Consider the following 23,291-nt stretch of genomic DNA (forward strand, 5'->3'; position numbering starts at 1 on the left):
CACGTTTACCTCTTATTGTGGTGGGAAGATGCTCTCTGGTTGGGTGGGGGTTTGAATATTATCTATAATGAACTAATGTGAACTACTTTACAAAAATAAAATGTATAAAACTCATAAAAAAAAGTGAAACCGAGGAACTTGCTCAGGTGCAGAGATCATGAGATCATGAATAGCCGTGGAAGACCTTGAGATCCTTTAGCGCAGTCAGGATGGTTGTGGTCCTGGTAGCACTTACCACTTGCTGACACCGAATTTTCAGATCTACTTAGTACACTAAGTGTTACAGTTGTGGCCCCAATGAAAAAAAAATCTCAAAATTATATTCCTGCTGTTGTCATATGCATCACCTACTATTTTATGTAAAACCTCTCCTTGATTCCTATAGCTTCTTTGCTATAGGAATAGACTTCTTTGTTAACATATACTAAATCTATTGCTTGCCACTGAATTTATCCACTTATGCAAATGTATCAAGGGATTTAAGTCTTTGTGTTTTATGTGTCTGATGGGCTTTATTTTTATTAGATTAGATATTTCTTGGAGGCTAAGACCTTTTGCTTCAATATGGCAGGTAATACATTTACCCAGTGATGTGTGTTGCAGGAATCTTAAAGTGTGTGAACTTTTTTTATCTCTAATTTTTCTATCTACCTACATTCCTGCAGTCCTTCATCACTCACATCATCCAGAATTCTTCCTGAAAAATTGGAGTTGTAAGTAGATACAAATGAGAATTTACAAAATGACAGGCTCACATACTTAGATAACAGAGGGATTGGTGGAAAGTGTGTTCAATTTATTATATTTAGAAATTTGACAGCTTAAGGAGATGTTAGTGAAATGGTAGGGTTGCTGTGAATCACAGCTAAAAACATTAGCCATTAGCAATCACCAAAAAGCCCCATCAAGTAAATCATTATATGGAGAAATTAAGAAATCACTGCTTTTGTCTACTTCCCAGACACCACAAGAACTTGTCTTTCAAGACAAGTTTGCAAGGTGACAGAGGAAAAATGCATGTAAAATAAAAGAACTTCTTCATGTCACTTTGACCCAGACAAACGTGGACTCTCAGAGAAAAATTTTCTGATAAAGGAGAAACTGAAGCTCTTCGGTTCCTCCCGTTGTTCATCGATTTGCTTGAGCGGGCCCAGTAACGTCTCCATTGGAGACTTTGTTGTTACTGTGTTTGGTATATCAAATACATCATGGGTAGCTTGCCAGGCTCTGCCGTGTGGGCGAGATACTCATGGTAGCTTGCCGGGCTCTCTGAGAGGGGCGGACGAATCCAACTCGGGTAGGCCATGTTGGCTGTGTGCAAGGCAAACGCCCTACCGCTGTGCTATCGCTCCAGCCCAATGAACCAGACAAGAGAGGGAATTAGAGCCTTACATGTGACCGATGTCAAAAGTTCTTCCAAGGGAGTCAGAGTGATAATAAAGTAGGTAGGGTGCCTACCCCATGTCTCCTATGTGGATACCCAGGATCCTATATGGTTCTGAGAGTCCTGCCAGGAGTGATCCCTGAGTCAAGCCAGGAGAAAGCCCTGAGCACTGCCACGTGTGGCCCCTCTCCCCCAAAAATAAATAAATAAATAAATAAATAAAAACAACAGCAACCAGAAGCTCTTTGAAGATGATTGTAAATTCCTTAACTGACCAAAAATAATAGTTTCATTACCATTTGGTGTTTTACAGGGGGATGAGAAGTGAACATTTAGCCTGTTTACCAGACAATAAATGCTTGATCTGCTCTATGACACCAAAAAGAAACTTTCTTCTCAATAAGCATACAAATTATGAAGATGTTAAATGCCTGCAGATAATCATAAAGCTGCTCCCAGTAACTTGTCAGTAGTGAGTTTTGAGTCAGTCATTGCCAGGACCAGAATTTTATTAAAGGAAGAGATAGATGGTACCTCTTATGGATACCGATACAATTTCTTGAGAGAAGGAAACATCTGAGACAAGAAGCCTGATCTGATAGACTGTACAGTCTTGGCAGAGGCACATATCAGAGATCAGAACTAGAGTAGTGGCAGTGTAAAAGGAGAAGAAGTGACAGTTGTGAGCAACTGATAAATGAGGAATCAACAATGTTGATCTCAGGCATACGGCTGAAATGAATCCATGTTCATGCTGATATTTCTGGTGTAGTAGGCCAGAGTAAGGAAAAAATCATTAATCATGAATAAAAAAATGAAGAAAGAACAGTCTTAGAGGAAGATAATAAGCTTAAGATGCATTTGACTTTGGGGGGCCAATGGAAGGTTTAGAGAAATATTGAGGTAGCTAGAAATAGATGCTAGAGATTTGAGAAAGAAGTTATACCTCAAAGTAGAATCCTTGGGTATAAGATTCTCAAGGACATAGAAAGGTTGCATTCATTTGTGGAATATAAAGTAACAGAATGGGAGACTAACACCCAAGAATAGTAGAGATAAGTACCAGGCGGATTACTCCACAGTTTAGAAGCCTGTATCACATGCTGGGGGAAAAGGCAGCTCAGATAGAGAAGGAACCACCAAGGAAAGGGTGCTAGAAGGGCCATCTACTTTCAGCCCGCATCTCGGGATGGGAGATGCGGGCTGAAAGTAGACTATAGACCGAACATGATGGCCACTTAACAACTCTTCTGCAAACCACAACACCCAAAAGGAGAGAGAGAGAGAGAGAGAGAGAGAGAGAGAGAGAGAGAGAGAGAGAGAGAGCAAAAGGGAATGCCCTGCCACAGAGGTGGGGTGGGGTGGAGGGGACAGGGTGGGGCTGGTGGGAGGGACGCTGGGACCATTGGTGGTGAAGAATGGGCACTGGTTGAGGGATGGGTACTCCATTATTGTATGATTGAAATGCAAGCACGGAAGTTTGTAAGTCTGTAACTATACTTCACAGTGATACACTAATAAATTTTTTTTAAAAAAAGATTATAAAGGAAGGATGACAAAGAAATCACCAAGGCTAAGAACAGATATTTAGACAAGAGCTTCATCTGAGAGGAAGACGAGTCTGGAGAATATGAGAAAGAAAAGTAGTACAAAGATACTTCACAGAAGCTAAAAATATTTTAAAAAGAACCTCCATGGTTTATATTTATTCATAGGTGAAAAGAATAACAGGGGTCAGGGCACATATCTGTCACAACGCTAGGACACTCTGCAGTGTTGGACTTGAACCCAGGGCTTCTGCACACAAAGCACATGTTCCAGCTTTTTTGAGATATTTTCCTGGAGCTACAATTATTTTTGAGATTTATGTTTCAGATGTTTAGAACACTCAGGATTATAAAAGTAACATCCAATTCTCCGGGGGAAACAGAAGATTAAGAACTATGAAAAGACTATCGCATTTGGCACATCAGGGTGACCCTTAGAGAGTAATCTCTGCTCTAGGATGATGACAGGAGCCAGGCTGTGATGAAATAATAATTGAGTCAGAAAAAGGGGTCTGGCATATTGATTCTTTTTTTCTTAAAAAAATCTATTGGGTGGATTGGCAGTGAGTGAGATTAAGAGAATGATGAAGAGAATTAGGCACAAAAGTGGAACTGGAAGAAAGAAATTTTTTTTAAATTTACATTTTTTACATTGAGTGGGAAAAAGTCAAGCCTAGTCAGGGTCATAAGATTGCTGGGTAGGAGAGAATGTAGAATGATGGAGAGAGATTCTAGGGAGAACAGTGCTCTGAGCAGAACTGGTCAGGCAACAGATGACTACTAACCTTGGAGAGAAGAGTCTCTGAAACTTGAGTGGGAAAGAAGAAAAGGTCATTCATCAACACCTATTAATTGTACACTTATATTATGGGTGCTTTTATTTCCATTAGGTATATATGTTCAAAGACATAAATACTTAGAAGTCAGCAAGGTAATGGAGAGGAGGGATAGGAAATTATTTAAGAAATTGTAGATCATATAAGGACTTCATATTTTACTCTGATATTTGAAAGCTAAGATATTTTGAGTTTGTTTGCATTTTTTTGAATTGGGGGTTTGGGGATCACACCTGGACATGCTCAGGGTTTACTCTGGTGCTGTGGTCTAGGATCACGCCTGGTGGTGCTTCAGGGACCATATATGCACTAGAGATAAAATCCGAGGGATTAGCCACATGCAAGGCAAGCATCTTAACCCTTGTACTATATTTTGGACAGGAGTTGCATGGCATTTTAGTGGAACCCTTGGCTACACATCCTGATGAACTATAGAGGATGAAGCCAGGTAGGAGGCTACTCTCATAGCCTTGGTGAGAGATAACAGAAAGGGCTGGGTTCAGAAGGATGCAGTTTGGAGTAGTGGGAGTGGTAAGAAGTGTTTGATCATTGTATAACTGAAACCCAAGCACAAAAAATTGTAAGTCTACAACTGTACCTCGTGGTGTTTGACTAATAAAAATTTTAAAAATGCTTTTAATAAATATTCTGTATAGTTAAAAAAAGAAGTGTTCACATACTGGATATACACTGAAGGTAGAACTACCAGTGTTTACTAAGAGACCAGGTGTGAGAGAGATGGTCCAAATGATTGTTGATGCCAGCATCTGAAAGAACGGAAAATCAATCCACACTGCTAAGTTGAAAACTGCCTATGTCTGCAGTCTAGAACTCTAGTCTACATGCCTAACCTATTGCCTTAATTAACTTTAAAGAAAGATTTGGAAGCTTTGGGTACCAAGTGGGTTCATTGTCTCCCATATAGGATGTCCAACTACCTCCCTCCAGTACCTGTCTAATTAAAACTGGCAACTGTATCTTCCAGTCTTCTTTTCCAACCTCATCTAAGTCTAATTTTGCTTCTTTCCTTCAGCTATTGTCCTTCAAGTTATTTTTGACCAATTCAATTAAAATATATAAACTCGATTTTAGGAATTTAGGCTTTAGGCTTTAAATGATTTTTTTTTTTTTGCTTTTTGGGTCACACCCAGCGATGCTCATAGGTTACTCCTGGCTCTGCACTCAGGAATTACCCCTGGTGGGGTGCTCAGGGAACCATATGGGATGCTGGGAATCAAACCTGGGTTGGCTGTGTGCAAGACAAATACCCTACCCACTGTTATCACTCCAGCTCCCGAAAGTCTATCTCTTAACTATCTCTTTGCAAACACCCTACCTGCTGTACTATTGCTCCAACCCCTTTAAATAATATTTTCACTAATTATAAACACATCAGTTGAATTAAAACACAGTTTGAGGGCTGGAGAGACAGTACAAGGATAAGAAACTTGCCTTTCTTGGAGCCAATACTGGTTAGGTCTGTAGCACTACACATCATCTCTCTTGTACATGGTGGAATGTACATGTGCATGGACATGCATGGATCCAGGAATGATCCTTGAGCACAGATCCATGAGTAATCCCTTACTAAGTTACACACTCTTGGCCATATTATACCTCTTCTCCCCAAAATTATATTTTAATGCTAAAATTAGGGCAGGAGCCGATAGAACAATGGGCCTTGCCCATAGTCAACCAGGAGTTTGATCCAGGTATCCCATATGTTTTTCCTCAGCCTTCCAAGAGTGATCTGTGAGCTCAGAGCCAAGAAACCCCAAGCATCGTAAGACATGACCCCAAAACAAAAAGATGAGAAAAAAACCTGTAAAATTAATTTTGAACTTGATATTTTGAATTTGATTTTTACCCTGTCAATATTAAGTAGGGTTGCTTTGTTGAAATATTACAATATATTTCAGAACTGTGACTAAAATAAAAACTATAACATACTTTAGTAGTTTAAAACCATGTGTACATTTTTGCATGCCTTGAGAAGTTATGGGGATAACCCAGTGCGTGGGACACTGCAGGGCCGTGTTGCTGATATTGTCTCTGCTGGGAGACGAACTAGTGCTAAGGATCTAGCCAGGATCAGACATACAATACATCAGGTAAAGCAAACCCCTAACTTACTATACTGTCTCTTCCTCCTCTCTTTCTTCTAACCTCCTTATTTCTTCTGCTCTTCTTTTATTTTTCCTTTAATCATTTTTTATCTCCTTATTCTCATCAACCTTCCTCCTTTTCCTTCCCATTCTCACCAAGTACTGTTGAGTCTAGCCCTAATAAGATAGCTAATATAGAAAATAGTAAAGCAAATAATTATAAAATCGAAAATTTGCTGCTATAATTTTCCTACTATTTCTGAAAAAATATTGCTTCACAGAAAAATACTATGGAATTTATTCTAGAACAAACTTTTTAACTTATTTAGAATTGCATGTGTGGCATGTGCTAGCTTTCAACTTGAAAGACAACTTTTCCTTCTTTACCGCAAGCAAAAGTAACTCTTGGTGGACTTCATATGCCTTCTATATGTGCTTAGACACAGGTGGACAAGTGACAATGGTTATTCATAGTAATACTGTATATGCATATAAGTATCAATATTTAAGTAGGCAGCAAAAATTTAAAATGTAAGAAATTGAAAATATTTCCTATAACTTTGGAATAATCTATTAATTTACATATCCATTAATCTTGACTTTCACAAAATAAATATAAAATCCTAAAACTATATATTTTTCTTCCTCTAAGTTTAATTATCAGCTATAGCCAAGTTATATACAAATTTTTTAGTATTTGATTTTTAAAAAGATAAATTAATATTTTGAAGCTCTGGTTATTGTGGAAACAAATCTTATCAACAAAGGAAGTCTGAGAAAGTCTCTGTCTGATCATATAAAATGTACACTTGTTCTTATTTTCTTTTAAAATTCTAGCATAGCTCTATTCTGCTACCTGGACAGAATGGAAACAAAAGACTACATTGATTCACTTTGGGAATGGTAGATTGAATATTCAATGTATTGCTAATGGTCTTGCAGCTGGAAAAATAGAGATCCACAGAGCATCCGATATGTGATTCATCAACTAAAGTTTTTTAGCTGGAAGGAACTAATGGTGTGAAGAAATAGTGAGCTTATTTACAACTCCAGTTCTGATTTAGTAAATGCCCAAGAGTCTAAGATACAGTCAACCATCATGTTCCAGAATACAGGATTTGTCCTGGGATTATCTTCAGAGCATATACAATTCTCTTATTTCGTGTTCTGTAGTCAACATGCCAACCTCCGCTCCCCTGTTCATATTAATGCTGTTTCTAGGAATATCTTTTTGGCATGTCAACATTTCTCTGCTCTTGCCCATGGAACTATTTTTTTGTTGTTGTTGCTAGACAGGTATTGCTGTTCTTGGAATTCTGCTCCAAGGTTGGCCACTGACATAACAATATTCCAAGGACTCTTCAACTCATTTTAAATGCTTAGTAGAATCAAGTGTTTAATTCTAATAACTGCTTTTTATTATATAATCCATATATATATATATATATATAGAGAGAGAGAGAGAGAGAGAGAGTCACATACAATGCCAAAGCTGTGAAAAGAATTGCTTTCAGGTTGTCTTTATATTTCCTAATTTTAATTGTCATTGTCATTCTGATGATAAGTAGTATAATGCCCAGTAGACAGCTCAGGAGTCTCTCCTCCGTGGGGTTCTGGGGACCACATTTGGTGTCAGAGATCAAACCCGCTGTGCAAGGCAACAGGATCTACCCTTTATACTATCCATTCAGCCTCCAGATAAAGTACACTGTTAATCCTGGTCACGGTTTCTTCAAATTACTAGCCCTATCAGTTAAGAAGACAATACTACCAAGAGAGAAAATACTAAATTCACTTTCTGTCCTTATGTGCAGTACAAGGAAGAATTTTTCTGCAAGTCTTTGATTTCTTTCTCTTTATGCTCAGGGCTAGGGCTCATTCAGAACACCTCTTCTGCAAACATTACAATGAGGGCACAGCAAAAATTCTCATACCCTGAGAGTTTCCAAGTCAGAGTTTCCAAGTTTGCTTCTATAGCTGACTAACTTATATTAACTTATTTTGGTATGTTTTCATTTATTTCCAGGATCTGGTAAATTTTCAGTTGTTTGGGGAAAATATCTTTTCTATATATTCTTTGCTTTAGAAATTGCTCATGTCCTAGAAGGTACTGATGAAGAAAAGGGATATATACAGTTTCCATATTTAAGAACTTGAGTGTCCAGGTCAAGTGTTTGAGTCCATCATCTGGATCCTCCTGGAGGATCTTTTTTGGTGAAGCCTTATATTGTACTTTTGAAAATTCTGATATGATACATATTACAAAAATAGAATCTAGGTTTGAGTTAATTCAAGTTCAAGACTAGATGGGAAGTCTAAGGATATTCATAGTAGGTAAGTGGTAACTTTACTCAAAATGAAGGTGGCTCAGGTAGATTCCAAGACTTTAGCAGCACAAAATGAAGTAACCAGGTTCTGGGCTCTAAGTGGTAAAGTTCAGGGACATATGTTATTTTCAGGAACAGCGTGAGGAGTAACTATAAGCTCTATTCTAAGAAAAGCAGTTTGAAAGATAGCAATAGAGCCATTCAACCAGGAAAATTTTCAAGTCATGGATCTTGGACAATCCATAACCAAATGGAGCATAATCCTCTCCCTTCTGTGTTGAGGCAGTTACTACGTGAATTTGAAGGATAATTCAAGAGCCATGATAAATGATGCTGAGAATCTGAATTACTTGAGGATTTATTCTCCACTGGCCTTACAATAATAAAACAAAAATAGACAAACAACAATAATAAAGCACAACCACTACAACAATAAGAACAAATACTGAGAATAATACAAAGTCCAACACCTGACTACAGTATAGCTACCAAAGGTAATACATCATATTTTGTGCATACAACCTACTGAGAAGTCTGAAAGTTTCAGATTTGAGAATGTTTAGGGTCTGGTCAGTGGTCTTCAGATATACTGAGTTAAGAACAGTGTTACAAGAAATTTCTCCTATTCCTTAAAGCCCACATCCACTTTCTCAGACTCATTCAGTATATATTTTTTACTTTACTTAATGGCAGCAGATCTCCTTCCCAACTACACATTTTAGGGCAATGAATTTCCTTTTGAAAGGTTGACATAAATTTTCAGTGGTAAATTTATGTAATGAGCAATATGTCAGTTGTGAAGCAAGAACCATGAACTTAGTTCTGGCACTAGGATGCCACTCCACTAATATTAAAGTAGTTCACTAAATCAGAACTATTCCAAAATGGACAGCTCAGCAGGTTTTGTAATGTGTCTAGAACAATAGATTAAACTTGGTTTTCATGCTTTGCTAACATTATAACACTCTTTATTTTTACACTTAAAAAACATTGTGAACTTTCTCTTTCTACCATGCTAGGTAACACGAAGAAAAAGTGAAGTAAAATGTTAGCCTTCCTTCTCTCTTTTCTTCTTCCTTCTTCCCTCCCTCCCTCCCTCCCACCCTCCATTCCTCTTTCCTGCCTTACTATCTGCGTTCCTTTCTACATTCTCTCCTTTATATCTCCCCTTCTTAAAATTAGAGTATTTCTTGAGCACCTTCTAAGACAAGCTCAAAAAAATGATCATATGGGCATATGGCAAATGAGATTTACATACTTATGGTGCTTTAAATATTATGTATTAATCAAATATTATATAAACATATGCTATGAATGATATAACTGAAATAATGAACCAAATATTAAGAATTTGGGGGTGTGGGGGGTTTGGGCACACATGACAGTGCTCAGGGCTTGTTCTTAGCTCTGCATCCAGAAATTGATCCTGGCAGGGCTCAGTGGACCATTTGGAGTGCTGGAAATTAAACCTGCGTTATTGTGTGCAAGTGTACTGTACTATCATGCTGGCCTTATTAAGAATATTTTTACTTAGATCAGAGATGATTCCCTATGAAAGAGTTGCTTAAACTGAAAAAATAAATTACAGTTAGTAGGCAATATAGGCAAGAAAGAACATTCCATACATAGAGGACAGTACATGCAAAGGTCCTGTGAGTAAAAAGGATCCAAAGAAACCCAGAGAAGAAAAAGAACAAGGGGAGTACAGTGGAGTAAGATGCCAATAGGAATTCAAGTTGTGAAGGGTCTTAATGACTATTTTTTTCTCATTAAACTTTTGTTTTTAATGGGTCTCAACATTCTGTGACAGATATTTGGTCAAGTTGTTTACTTTAAAAAGTACTGATTTTAAAAACTAATAACTTAAACTGCCACACACACACACAAAACAAATGGTCCACAAAACATTTTCTTTTCCTTTGGAAAGTTTTATGATGTATTGTTATCATTAACCAGTCTTTTACTATTAAACTTAAATGGCCAATTGAGACAAACAGTTCTGAGACCGTTCTTCCACCACTGATTAAGAATGGGGTGGCAGGTACTAGGGATAATATTCATTTAGCCTTCTGAGCCTTCTGGGCAGACTTGGTAACCTTGCCAGTTCCAGCTGCCTTCTTGTCCACTGCTTTAATGACACCCACAACAGTCTGCCTCATATCACTAATAGCAAAATGACCCAGAGGAAGGTAGTCAAAGAAGCTCTCAAAACACATGGGCTCGCCAGGCACCATATCAATGATGGCAGCATCACCAGATTTCAAGAACTTGGGGCCCTTCCAGCTTTTTCCCAGAACGACAGTCAATCTACTCTTTCAGCTCAGCAAACTTGCAAGCAATGTGGGCTGTGTGGCAATCCAGCACAGGTGCATAACCAGCACTGATCTGACCAGGATGGTTCAGGATAATCACCTGAGCTGTGAAGCCTGCATCTTCCATTGGAAGATTACTTTTGCTGTCACCAGCCACACTGTCACGACGAACATCTTTAACAGACACGTTCTTGACGTTGAAGCCCGCTTTGTCCCCAGGAAGAGCTTCGTTTAGAGCTTCATTGTGCATCTCAACAGACTTAATTTCAGTTGTAACATTGACTGGAGCGAATGTGACCACCATGCCAGGTTTGAGAACACCAGTCTCAACTCGGCCCACAGGGATAGTACCAATACCTCCAATCTTGTAAACGTCCTGGAGGGGCAGACGCAGGGGATTGTCAGTTGGATGAGTGGGAGGCAGGATGCAATCCAGAGCTTCAAGCAGTGTGGTTCCACTGGAACTGCCGTCTTTATGGGTGACTTTCCAACCCTTGAACCAGGGCATATTAGCACTTGGCTCCATCATGTTGTCACGGTTCCAACCAGAAATTGGCACACACGCTACTGTGTCACGGTTGTAGCCAATTTTCTTAATGTAGGTACTGACTTCCTTAACAATTCCATTTTGTTGACACCAACAATGAGCTGTTTCATACCGAGAGTGTAAGCCAGAAGGGCATGTTCGCGGATCTGCCCGTTTTTGGAGATACCAGCCTCAAATTTGCCCACACCAGCAGCAACAATCAGGATAGTGCAGTCAGCCTGAGAAGTGCCTGTAATCATGTTCTTGATAAAGTGTCTGTGTCCTGGAGCACCAATGATAGTCACATAGTACTTGCTGATCTCGGACTTCCACAGGGAGATATCACTGGTGATACCACACTCATGCTCAGCTTTCTTTCAGTTTATCCAAGACCCAGGCATACTTGAAAGAGCCCTTTCCCATCTCAGCATCCTCCTTCTCGAATTTCTTGATCATTCTCTTGCCGATGCCACCACATTTGTAGATCAGGTGGCCAGTGGTGGTGGACTTGCTCGAGTCTAAGTGTCCAATGACGAGGATGTTGTTGTGAGTCTTTTCCTTTCCCATTTTGGCTTGCGCTTAGCTGTGGTTTTCACTGACACCTGTGCTCTGGCGGCAAACCGGTTGCGGAAAAAGCAGGGTCTTAATAACTATTGAAGGGCAGTTGGAGAAAACGTTTTGAAAGGAGGGATAGGGGAAAACAGAAGAGATGGCTATGTATATGATAACAGCAGTTAGGAATTACTGTTAGAGCAAAAGGGAGACTGCTGTAACCAAGATTAGGTGATTATAAAACAGGCTAGGGAAAAATAGAGTTGAGAGATATCCATGAAGCAAACTTTTAATTTAATAAAAAATTAATTCTCAGTAAAGAAAAAGTGATATCAAGAACAGGTGCCAAATTAGTGGTTATACATGCATGTAGAATCACCGTGGTAGAAATTGTAGGAAGAATATCAAATATTGGTGTAAGACTTCATTATAGTCTATAAAACTAATTCTCCTGGTAACCAGTGGTAATTACTTGCAGGGTGTTTAAAATAGCCATTACTTAATAAATATTTTTTATTTTAAATTCAAAGTTTGTCAAAAGCTGTGGCAAACAGTAAAAAAAATATTAAGGTAAATTAAATTGAGTCTTATTCTCAAAGATCTCACAGGCCAATGAGGAAGACAGATCTTGAATAGACATTAACTTAAGTCACTGTAATCTATTCTGTCATATAAGAATGACTAAGGGACAAAAGGAATTCAGAACATGGAAACCCAGCTTAAACTAAAGAGGAGGGATTTAGGATTTACTGTCAAATAAGAGTCACTACGAGCAAAGGTGGAGAAAAAGGTATGGCTTAAAGATCTTCGAGATAGGAGAGGACAGAATTTAGTGGAGTTCCAGGTAAGAAATGAACTGTGGGAATGACTCTGAAGTCCACTGAGGTTGAAGAAGCATAGCCTCAAGTACTCTGGATACTATATTGAGGAGTTTGATATTGATTTTAAGATAAAAAAAAAAAAGGATCGCTGCAATTTTTTAAGTACAAAAATTCTAAGCACAATGATTTTCTGTTACTGGTAGGGTTACATGTTTTATAATGTTCCAATGCCCCACCCTCCACTAGAGAGCCCACTTTCCTCCACCAACATCTCAATCCTCCTCGCTATTGTAAGATCAGTTCTCTGATCCTGTTGCCCTTGGGAATTTGTTATTCCATTGCTATGTATCTTTATATCACACAATTGAGACAGGTAATTCTATACCTGTCTCTCACCTTCTAGCTAACTTAATTTAACATTATAAGTCAATATATATATATATTCATAGTGAGCAGAAAAATTCATTTCCCTGAATACATACCCTCTACAACCCTGGGAAGAAATACAGGCTGGCCGTCCAGTCCCTGGAATCCATTCCTGGGGAACAGTGGCAGGTTAAAAGTCTACAATGGGGTGGATCCCTTTTTACTACTTCCATCCTCCTGCTGAGGAGCCAGCAAGGACTCCAATAACAATAGGAAACAAGAATCCCACAACACCTCCTGGGACTTGCCCTGCCAAAGTTGGATAAATCAAGAATCATATTCCCAGATGTGATGAATGGGACGTCTGTTTCTGGCCAGACTGCTCCAGCAGGACCTAAAGCCTCTACCTGTCTCAATACCTGCTGCTCTTTCTTTGTAAAATTATCTGTTCTTAGACACTTGGGCCATTTTCATATTTGGGCTATTATGAATAGTACTGCGATGACTATTGTAGTACAAGTAACTTTTTTGAATAGAGTTTTTGGGCTCTTGGGATAGAAGCAAAATTGCTAGGTCATGAAGAAACTCAATTTTTTTTTTCTTTTTGAGTCACACCTGGCAATGCTCAGGGATTACTCCTGGCTTTGCACTCAAGAATTACTCCTGGCGGTGCTCTAGGAGTCAAACCCGGGTTGACCGCATGCAAGGCAAATGCCTTACCCACTGTCTAATTGCTCCAGCCCCACAAACTCAATTCTTAAGTTTTTAAAATTGTCCATAATATTTTCCAAAGGGCTTAATACAGTCAACATACCCACCAGCAGTGGATAAGGGTTCCTTTCCCCCTACCTCCCCACCAACACTGGTTAATTTTATTCTTTTTGATGTGTGCCAGTCTCACTGATGTGATGAGTTATCTCATGGTTGTTTTAATTTGTACTTCCCTGATGATAAGTGATAGAGTATTTTTTCATTGGTCATCAATAAATTTTTGGTATGGTTGATTGCTTTCTTCTTAATCAGTCTTACGTGTGATTTATATATCTTGGATATTAACCTTTATCAGCTTGGCGGGCAAATATTTTTTCCAGGTCTATGGTGCATGCTATAAATTTGTGGGTCTTTTGCTTCTTGAGTCCTATCTACATTATTGCTCAGGACTTATTCCTACTTCTTTACTCACCTGGAGGTGCTCAGAAGATCATATGGGTGCCATAGATTGAACTCAGGTTGGTCATGTATAAGGCAAGCTCCTTACCTGCCTTACTATCTCTGACACCTATGGTATATACTATAAAGCCATCATAATCAAGACAGTGTGGAACTAAAATAAAGACATATTTTTAGACTGATATAATAGAACTGAAAGGCCAGAGACAGATCCTCAGGTAAATGGAGAACTAATCTTTGACAAATGACCAATGAATATGAAGTAAAGTAAGGAAAGTCTATTTGACAAATGATGCTGGGAAAATTGGTCGTCACATAAAAAATAAAAAGAACTCAGACCCTTTTCTCATTCCAGGCACATAAGTTAACTTAAAATGGATTAAAAACTTCAATATAAGATCTGAATCTATAAATTGTATTGAGGAATATATAGTCAGAACACTTCATGACAATGAATCTAGGGGTATCTTACTAGCCAAGCAAACAGAAGACAAACTAACAAGATAACATAAAGCTAAGAAAAAGGTACACTGTAAAATACACGAACCAGAATAAATAAACACCACTATAAGATTTTAAGGAGATTTCATTATTAGATTGTATTTTTCTTATAATAGTTCCTTTAGGAGGTAAAATATCTACTCAAGCTCTAAGCATTACATCTATAGCAGAAAAGAAAAAATTCGGTGTATTTTTTTAAAAATAGAGACACAGAGGCATGGGGCATAGGTATATGTCTGCAATAATGTAGATAGGACCAGAACCAGAATTTCTCAACTTCAGATCTACTAACATTTGAATCTTATTCTTTGTTGCCTTACTTTAGACAGGGAAAGTGGAGTTAGGAACTGGGCATACTGATAATTCAAAAAAGACATAAAACAACTGAGTCGTAGACTACTAGGGTATATATGGGAGAGAGAAAGAGTAAAGGAAATCTGAGGCAAAGAGACAAAGTCAGATGGTTCCTATCCACATGGCCACATTTATATATGTAGCTTAATGTGCTAATTCATTTAGTAGCCCAGATGCAGTGTTTGATAATATTAAGAATAAAGCAAGGCAGCTCAGATGAAGGGAGCACCAAATAAAGGGTGCTGGGAAGATCCGCCCAGGACGGGAGATGCATGCTGAAAGTAGACTCTAGACCGAACATGATTGCCACCCAATGCCTCTTTTGCAAACCACAGCACCCAAAAGGAGAGAACAAAAGGGAGTGCCCTGCCACAGAGGTACGGTGGGATGGGGGATGGGGGGTGGGAGGGATACTGGGATTGGTAGCGGTGGAGAATGGGCACTGGTGGTGGGATGTGTACTCGATCATTGTATAACTGAAACCCAAGCACAAAAACTTGTAAGTCTACAACTGTATCTCATGGTGTTTCACTATAAAAAAAAAAGAATAAAGCAGTTGTGGTTACCATTTTCTTTTCAAATATTTAAACTACCATAGAGGGTCGCTGTGTACTATTGTGTAGGTGATATGTCTTTCAAGGAGGAACAAATGAAATCCAAAATCCAGTTACCCAAAATAGGAGACTAACACCCAAGAATAGCCGAGATAAGTACCAGGAGGTTTACGCCATGGTTTGGAGGCCAGTCACACATGCTAGAGGAAAAGGCAGCTCAGATAGAGAAGGGAGCACCAAATAAAGGGTATTGGGAGGATCCTTCCAGGATGGGAGAAGCATGCTGAAAGTAGACTACAGACCGAACATGATTGCCACTCAACGTCTCTTTTGCAAACCACACCACCCAAAAGGAGAGAGAGAACAAAAGGGAATGCCCTGCCACAGAGGCAGGGTGAGATGGGGGTAGGAGGGGTTTGAGGGATACTGGGATCCGTGGTGGTGGGAAATGGACACTGGTGGAGGGATGGGTACTTAATCATGTGTAATTGAAACCCAAGCACAAAACTTTGTAAGTCCAACTGCAGCTCTTGGTTTGTCACTAATAATAATTAAAAAAAATTAAAAAACCAACAGGAGTAAAAAAAAATTCAGTTACCAGTTATCTCACTAAATCACTGATTTGGAGCAGGTATGGTCTTTCAGATAAAGGTCTTTCACTTGTTATTTACTCAAAGGTAGCTTATTGATAGCACTGTTGCACTGTCCTCCCATTGTCATCAATTTGCTTGAGCGGGCCCAGTAACATCTCCACTGTGAGACTTGTTACTGTGTTTGGCATATCAAATATGTCACGGGTAGCTTGCCAGGCTTTGTCGGGTGGTGGCATACTCTGGGTAGCTTGCCGGGCTCTTTGAGAGGGGTGGAGGAATCAAACTTTGGTCAGCCATGTTGGCCTCGTGCAAGGCAAATGCCCTACCCACTGTTCTATTGCTCCAGCCTAAATTTTAATAAATTAAGACAAACTTCTTTTTACATTTGAGAACCATAATTAGCCTTTTCAACCAACAAACATTAAGGACTTTGTGATTTATGTCTGTGATTTATATCTGCTCTAATCTCTGTCAAGTTATAACTTAGTAATTGATGGATCACTAAAGAATTTAAGTGAAATACCAATGAAATATCAGTAAGAGACTCACCGTTGGGGACACAGGCTTATAATTACTATCACATGTATTTCTTAATAAATTGGGATAGTTTCTATTTCTGATTAGTAATTTATCTGTCAACATACTTAAATCAGTGTAGAATTCTAAAGGAAGAAAAGAGTTTACCCCAATTTTTAAAAATTTTCTGTTATAAAATATAGAGATCTAGTAGATAGTTCACACCTCCAGATTGCTTTGGGAATTGTAGTCCTGTACTAAGGAAGGACAAGATGAAAAAATATATAGCCCTGATACCATGAAGCTACTATATGCCACCCCAGTTGTATGCAGTCTGTAACTTTTGACTATATGATGAGAGAAAGCAACCTTCCATTCTGCACACTAAGTCACTACTATTTTTCACTTTATCTCACATGCAAGTAAATATAATTCTAACTGATTAAAAAAAAACTCCTTGACAGTCACAGCTCTCAATAAATAGAGTTTTCAACAGGACAAAAATAAAGTCACCAGGAATATTTTTGTTCAGTTATCTAATTGCCTCTTTTCCCATGAAATTATGAAAATCTCAAAGGAAGAAAAGATATCAAAAATCACCATTAAGGAGTATTCTGAGTGCCATATTTAAAATTCTGTTATAAGGAAAGTACTAATAAAGTGACATTTAGATTCAGAACAAATGAATGATGATTATAATTCTTCACTTGCTTTAGATAACCTGGAAATTTCCAGGGAGTTTTCTCATCTTTGATAAAAATGAAGTCTCCCTAGACGAGTCATCTCCAGAATTTCTATCCAAATAATAGCAATTTATAAATAGATAATCTAATTTATATGGCAGAGAAAATGCTCAACAATTTAATAAGGGAATTTGCAGAACAAATGAGTCAATCAAATCTAGAAAGCAGTTCTGGGAATTTAAAACTTGAAAAATTAATTACCAGGGGAAAGACATGAGAAGTTGTGATATTTTCTCATTGAATTTATTTCAACTATAATGTAATAAGGATTATTTAATAATTAGTATCATATTTAATCTTTTCTTTATATTTATATCAGGGTGCCCAGTGTTTGAATTTCACTTATAATGTGAATTAGTTGAATTTGTGGAATTGAATTAATAGAGGCACTATCTATATGGAGATATGATGAGGTTGAGGGTTCGAGGAATTAGGTAGGATAAGAAAAGACAGATAAGTCAGAGAGACAATTTGAAATGAAGTCAAAGAAAAATGCAATGGTAATGACATAAGCAATGGTGCCAAATATTAGGATAAAGTCAAATTGAGTCACAAGGCTGGAAGCCAAGGGGCTTTGTGCTAACACAAAATTCTTGATTGAGGAGGGGCACAGAGTGATAGTACAGTGGGTAGGGCATCTGCCTTGCATGCAGCCAACCCGGGTTTGATTCCTAGGACCACCTATGGTCTCCGGAGTCCCCCAGGAGTGATCCCTGAGCATAGAGCCAGGAGTAAGCACTGCCAGGTGCAGCCCCCCCAAAAAACAAAACAAAATGGAAAGCCAAAATTCTTGGTGGTTCAGGATAAGAAAGTGAGCAATCTGTGTAGCTGTGTGACAACTTTATTGTGATTTCGGCTTTCAAGTAGGTACTCATCAGCTTCCTGATGATTAGGAATCATTATTATTCACAGGATTTTTTCCATGCTAAGTCTGGTTGCTCTGAATGGCAGTTTCTATCATATTTCCTGGTCTGTGTAAGAAGCTCATTGAAGATCATAGAACATCTCTTCATACCTATTCTTGAATTCTTGTCAGGAGTTTATAAGAGAGATGTGTTCTTATAAACCTTGACTTCATTATCTTAAAATCTTTCTCACTGAGAGCTCCCATATAAATAAGACAGGCCAGAAAAAATATCTAATTTTCAAGATATATATATATATATATATATATATCACAAAAATCAATAACAGAAAAAAACACTTCATTAAAAATGGGGAAAGGAGAGGAATAGACTCCTTTCTATAGCTGAATGGCAGTTCTCCAAAGAAGAAATAAAGACTGCCCACAGGCACCATCTCCAGGTTAAGGTACACACCCTGCATGCAGTCAACCAACCCTGGTTTGACTGATGTCACTTCATGTTCTAAATAAATAAATAAATAAATAAAACAACCAGTGTTGACAGAGATGCAGTAAAAAGGGGACCCTCAGTTATTGTTGGTGAAACTGCAATCTGCTTCTGTGGTAAAATGATGTAGAAATTCCTCAGAAAATTAAGAATAGAGTTTCCATATGACTCAGTGATTTCCCTCTTGGGCATCTGCCCTCATGGAAACTAAAATATAATCCATAAGATAGATGCATACCTACACTCATTACAACATTATTCCAATAGTCAGAGTATGGAAATAACCCGAGTATGTGGCCACAGATGAGTGAATAATAAAATTGTGGTCAATATTCACAATGGAATTCCAGTCAGGTATGAGAAGAGATGAAGTAATGCAGTTTGTTGCACCCTTAAGTTGCTAAGTGAAATCAGAAGGAAAAAGACAGACCAAATGATCTTGCTCATATGTGGAGAATAAAGAAAGAAAACAAGAAATTAGAGCCTTCCCAAAGAAATAAACTTTGAGGTTTGCCAACAGAAAAGTGAACTAAAACTATAAAGTGGGAGAAGGAATCTTGGGACAGTGGTGGTAGGATGGTGAAACAGCATTGCATATATAAAACAATAATATGGAAATAGTTGTAATTCACAGTGTCTCGATAAATAATTTTAAAAAACCCAGAAAAAAAGATATGCAAAATGTCTGTGGTAAACTCATACAAGTGCATTAGTGAGTATATAAATTCTTATATATTCATGCAATCCCACTTCTAAACACTTACCTACAAAACACAAGAACATTAATTCAAAAGGACATTTGCAGACCTATGTTTAATCACAGCATTATGTACAGTCGGCAAGATCTGGAGAAAGTGCAATTGCCCAACAATGGCTGAGTGGCTGAAGAAGCTGTGGTCTATGTACACTATGGAATATTATTCAGCTATGAGAAAAGATAAAATGATGTAGCTTGCTGCAGCTTAGGTGAATAGGAGGGAGTCTAAAAGAAAAAATATAAGAAAATCTCATTCATTTGTGGACTACAAGAAAACAAAACAAGGGATAAGTAATTCCCAAAAGAAATCAACCTGAGATACAGTCAATAGAACTGGGGGTACTAGGTACAAGGGAGGCAAAGAAGGGGATATCATGATAAGGGGAAGGAGCCAAAAACACTGGTGGTGGGTATGATATAGCACTACTGCAAGCATAAAACAATACTATTGGCTCTATTGTTAAAACAAAAATAAATAAAGCATAAAAATGAGAAATTAATGAGTAGAAGTAATAGTTCTGCAGTCTCTCCTGGAAAAAACAAAGATGATGTTTGTATTAACTTCGGAATTTAAAAGTCAAAACATTGTATGAATGAAACCCAATCATGAATGGCTTTGTGATGATTATCTCATGGTGATTCAATTTAAAAAGTAAAAGAAAAGAAACTATGTTCATAATATTTTATAGTATAGTTATTAATCATTCTAAGTATAGCAAAATTTCAGTAGGAAGGATTCCAGCTGATTCCTGAGTGACTGAAAAGGGTTGTTAAAATAATGTAGTTTAGAGAGTCTTACAACAAAAGTTAGGTAAGAGTTTGGCCTTATTGCTCTTTCTCTCCCATTTTAATTACATTTATATTGCATTTATGTTGCATTAATTTATTTAGCAATTATATTGCAAAAGTACATTTTAATAAATGTATTTCGTATATTTGTATTTAGCTCGGGCTAGAGCGATAGCACAGCACATAGGGGGTTTGCCTTGCAAGCAGCCAACATGGCCAACCTGAGTTCGATTCCTTCATCCCTCTTGGAGAGCCCTGCAAGCTACTGAGAGTACCTCGCCCTCATGGCAAAGCCTGGCAAGTTACCGTGGCATATTCTATATGCCAAACACAGTAACAATTGTCACAATGGAGACGTTACTGGGCCCGCTTGAGCAAATCGATGATCAATGGGAGGACAGTGACAGTGACAGTATTTAGCTCCACAATTCACCCAAATGAAAAATACCTTTGTCTACACAGATGTGGTAGGAACACATGCTTAGCATATGTGAGACCTGAGTTTGATAGCCACAGGCCTCCAGAACTGCCAATTGGGGCACTGTATAGTCAGGTCTACCCTGCAGGATTTAGAATTGGGGCCAGAGGCATCATCAGGAGTATCCCCAGCCCCAAGAGCCACCAGGTTAGGCCTCTATGAAAAACACCCTGTGCATAGCCAGAATCTGGAAACAACCTAAGTGCCCAAGAACAGACGACTGGTTAGAGAAACTTTGGTACCTACACACAATGGAATACTATGCAGCTACTAGGAAAGATAAAGTTATGAAATGTGATTATAAGTGGTTGGTCATGGAGAGTATCACGCTAAATGAAAATCACAAAATCACAAATCATCCTGTTATTCGTCGATTGCCTCGAGCAGGCCCCAGTAATGTCTCCTTCATCCTAGCCCTGAGATTATATTCAAGGCTCTTTAGGAGAATGAGACCCATCATTGTTACTGGTATTTGGCATATTGGGTACTCCACGGGGAGTTTGCCAGACTCTGCCGTGTGGGCAGGCTACATCCGGTAGCCTGCCAGTTTGTCCAAAGTAGGAATGAGATGTCATAATAAGACGTCACACGGCCGCATTTGCGGCCGTGCGATTCCGGGAGCTGGTTTTTATAGTCTCTGAGTCTTGGCCGCTGATGGGATTGCATGCTTATCAGTATCACTTATAGTAATAGCTCTTGGAACCATTTTATTTTCTAATCTTTTCTCAGAATATTGTGATTGACATTTTATTCATAGTTTATGGTTTTTATGTACACTGGAGAGTTAACATATCAAGCAGTAGCTTTCTTGTAATAATACAATGGCTAGTTTAATTAACTATATCAAACCAGAATAAACATTTAGACCTAACTGCTTAACCCTAGGTGTGTATATGCACACATGCCTCTGTCTTCTGCTCATACCTAACTAGAAGCGGCATTTCTTTCTTCCCCCATTTCTAGACCCTAACTTCCTATTAAAAACTTTACTTTTGAAAAGGATATCAAGAGCAAAGCAACAAAAACAATTTTGAAATAAGTAATGAAATATGAGTTCCGTCCATTATAGTCGTGTATTGATTTTATGTATATGTGTGATGTCACTCATTTTGATGATTTCTTAAAGGTAGACAGTTTTGTACAGCTTCTGAATTTTATTTTACCTTTTTTATCCTTTAAGACAAAACTCGTTTGATCTGAATGTGATTTTTGCCTTGGGCTTAATAAAATTCAATAGCTGTTAAACTTTACTTCCTGTCTTGTCTGCATTCTTTATTAAATTATTAAAGATTTCATTCTGGATTAAAAGTAAATGGGGTATTTGATATATCAATCAGCACTTAATTCTTTAATCTGAAGCATAAATATAATACAAATGAATGCAGTTTATATCCATTTTTCTTTTGTGAAATTAAGGAATTTTGAGGAGATTGTTATTTAAATAAGTTTACAAATTTTTATTAGGTAGTTACCTGATTCTTAACTACTAATAAAAGACTCTGTTAGTATAATGAGACAAAATGTTGGAAAGGCATTTATCCTTTGGACCAATAAGAGGTGTAAATCACTGAGTAGACTCATATGGGAATAAATCAAAGTAAAGTGGTGGATGCAAAGTCAGAAAGAGAGAAAAGAGAACAGGAAAAGACAAAAATCAACCTGACCCTGTAGGCCCTGCAGGGGACAAATGCCATCCTACAAGAACCTCATCATCTGATTTCCAGAAGTAGCCTGTGGGGATGTATGTCATATCCATCTCTCAATCAATAACAATAACTCCCATTTTCTCAGCATTCATTGTGTCCTGGCCATTATCTTGTTTCACTGTCATTTGCCATGCTAAAAGATAGACACTACTAACTGCATTTTATTGAGGAAAATGAGTCCAAAGAGATAGATCAACTTGTCTCTGCATGACTAAAGAGATAGATCAGCCTGTCTGTGCATGGTCACATTGCCAACAAGTGGGGGAACATGCTTGAAAGCATGGGTGGTGTGATATTAGGAGACATGTTCTGTGCTGCTTCCCACCTATCCTGAAGTGCAAGTAGATGAAAAGGATTTTTTAAAATCTGAGACAGAATATAAGCTGAATTGTGGGTGGGGGCAACTACTCTTTTTTTTAAATTTATTTATTGAATCACCACGAGAACAGTTACAAAGCTTTCAGGTTTAAGTCTCAGTCATACAATGATCAAACACCCATCCCTTCACCAGTGCTTATTTTCACCACCAAGAACTCCCACATAGGGGCTGGAGAGATAGCATAGCGGGTAGGGCGTTTGCCTTGTACGCGACTGACCTAAGTTTGACTCCCAGCATCTCATATGGTCCCCTGAGCACCACCAGGAGTAACTCCTGAGTGCAGAGCCAGGAGTAACCCCTATGCAAAATTGGGTGTGACCCAAAAAGCCAAAAAAAAAGAACCCCAATACAATCCCATCCCACCCCTTCCCATGCCTGTGAGGCAGATGATTTCCACTTAACTCTCTACTTTAATTCTATTCATTATTTTGAAAAAAGATGCACTATTCTTATTTGGAGAGTCTCCTACCCTGTGCCTGACTGTCCTCACCAGGGCCCAACAGCTGAAGACCTCCGGGCCCCAGCCAAGGCCATGCTGGGACCACTCTCCACACACTTGGATGAGCCTCACGCATAAAAGAACTGGCAGAGGAACCCAGGTGTGTGGGACCTGGGGCTGAGAT

The 23,291-nt window shown here is 38.4% G+C and overlaps 1 pseudogene; it reads right to left on the reverse strand.

Moving 5' to 3' along the window:
- Positions 1 to 9,957: 9,957 nt before the first annotated feature.
- Positions 9,958 to 11,627, reverse strand: LOC130019236 (elongation factor 1-alpha 1-like; annotated as a pseudogene).
- Between the last annotated feature and the right edge of the window lie 11,664 nt (positions 11,628 to 23,291).

Source organism: Sorex fumeus, unplaced genomic scaffold, assembly GCF_029834395.1.
Source record: "Sorex fumeus unplaced genomic scaffold, SorFum_2.1 ptg000008l, whole genome shotgun sequence".
NCBI classification, from domain to species: domain Eukaryota; kingdom Metazoa; phylum Chordata; class Mammalia; order Eulipotyphla; family Soricidae; genus Sorex; species Sorex fumeus.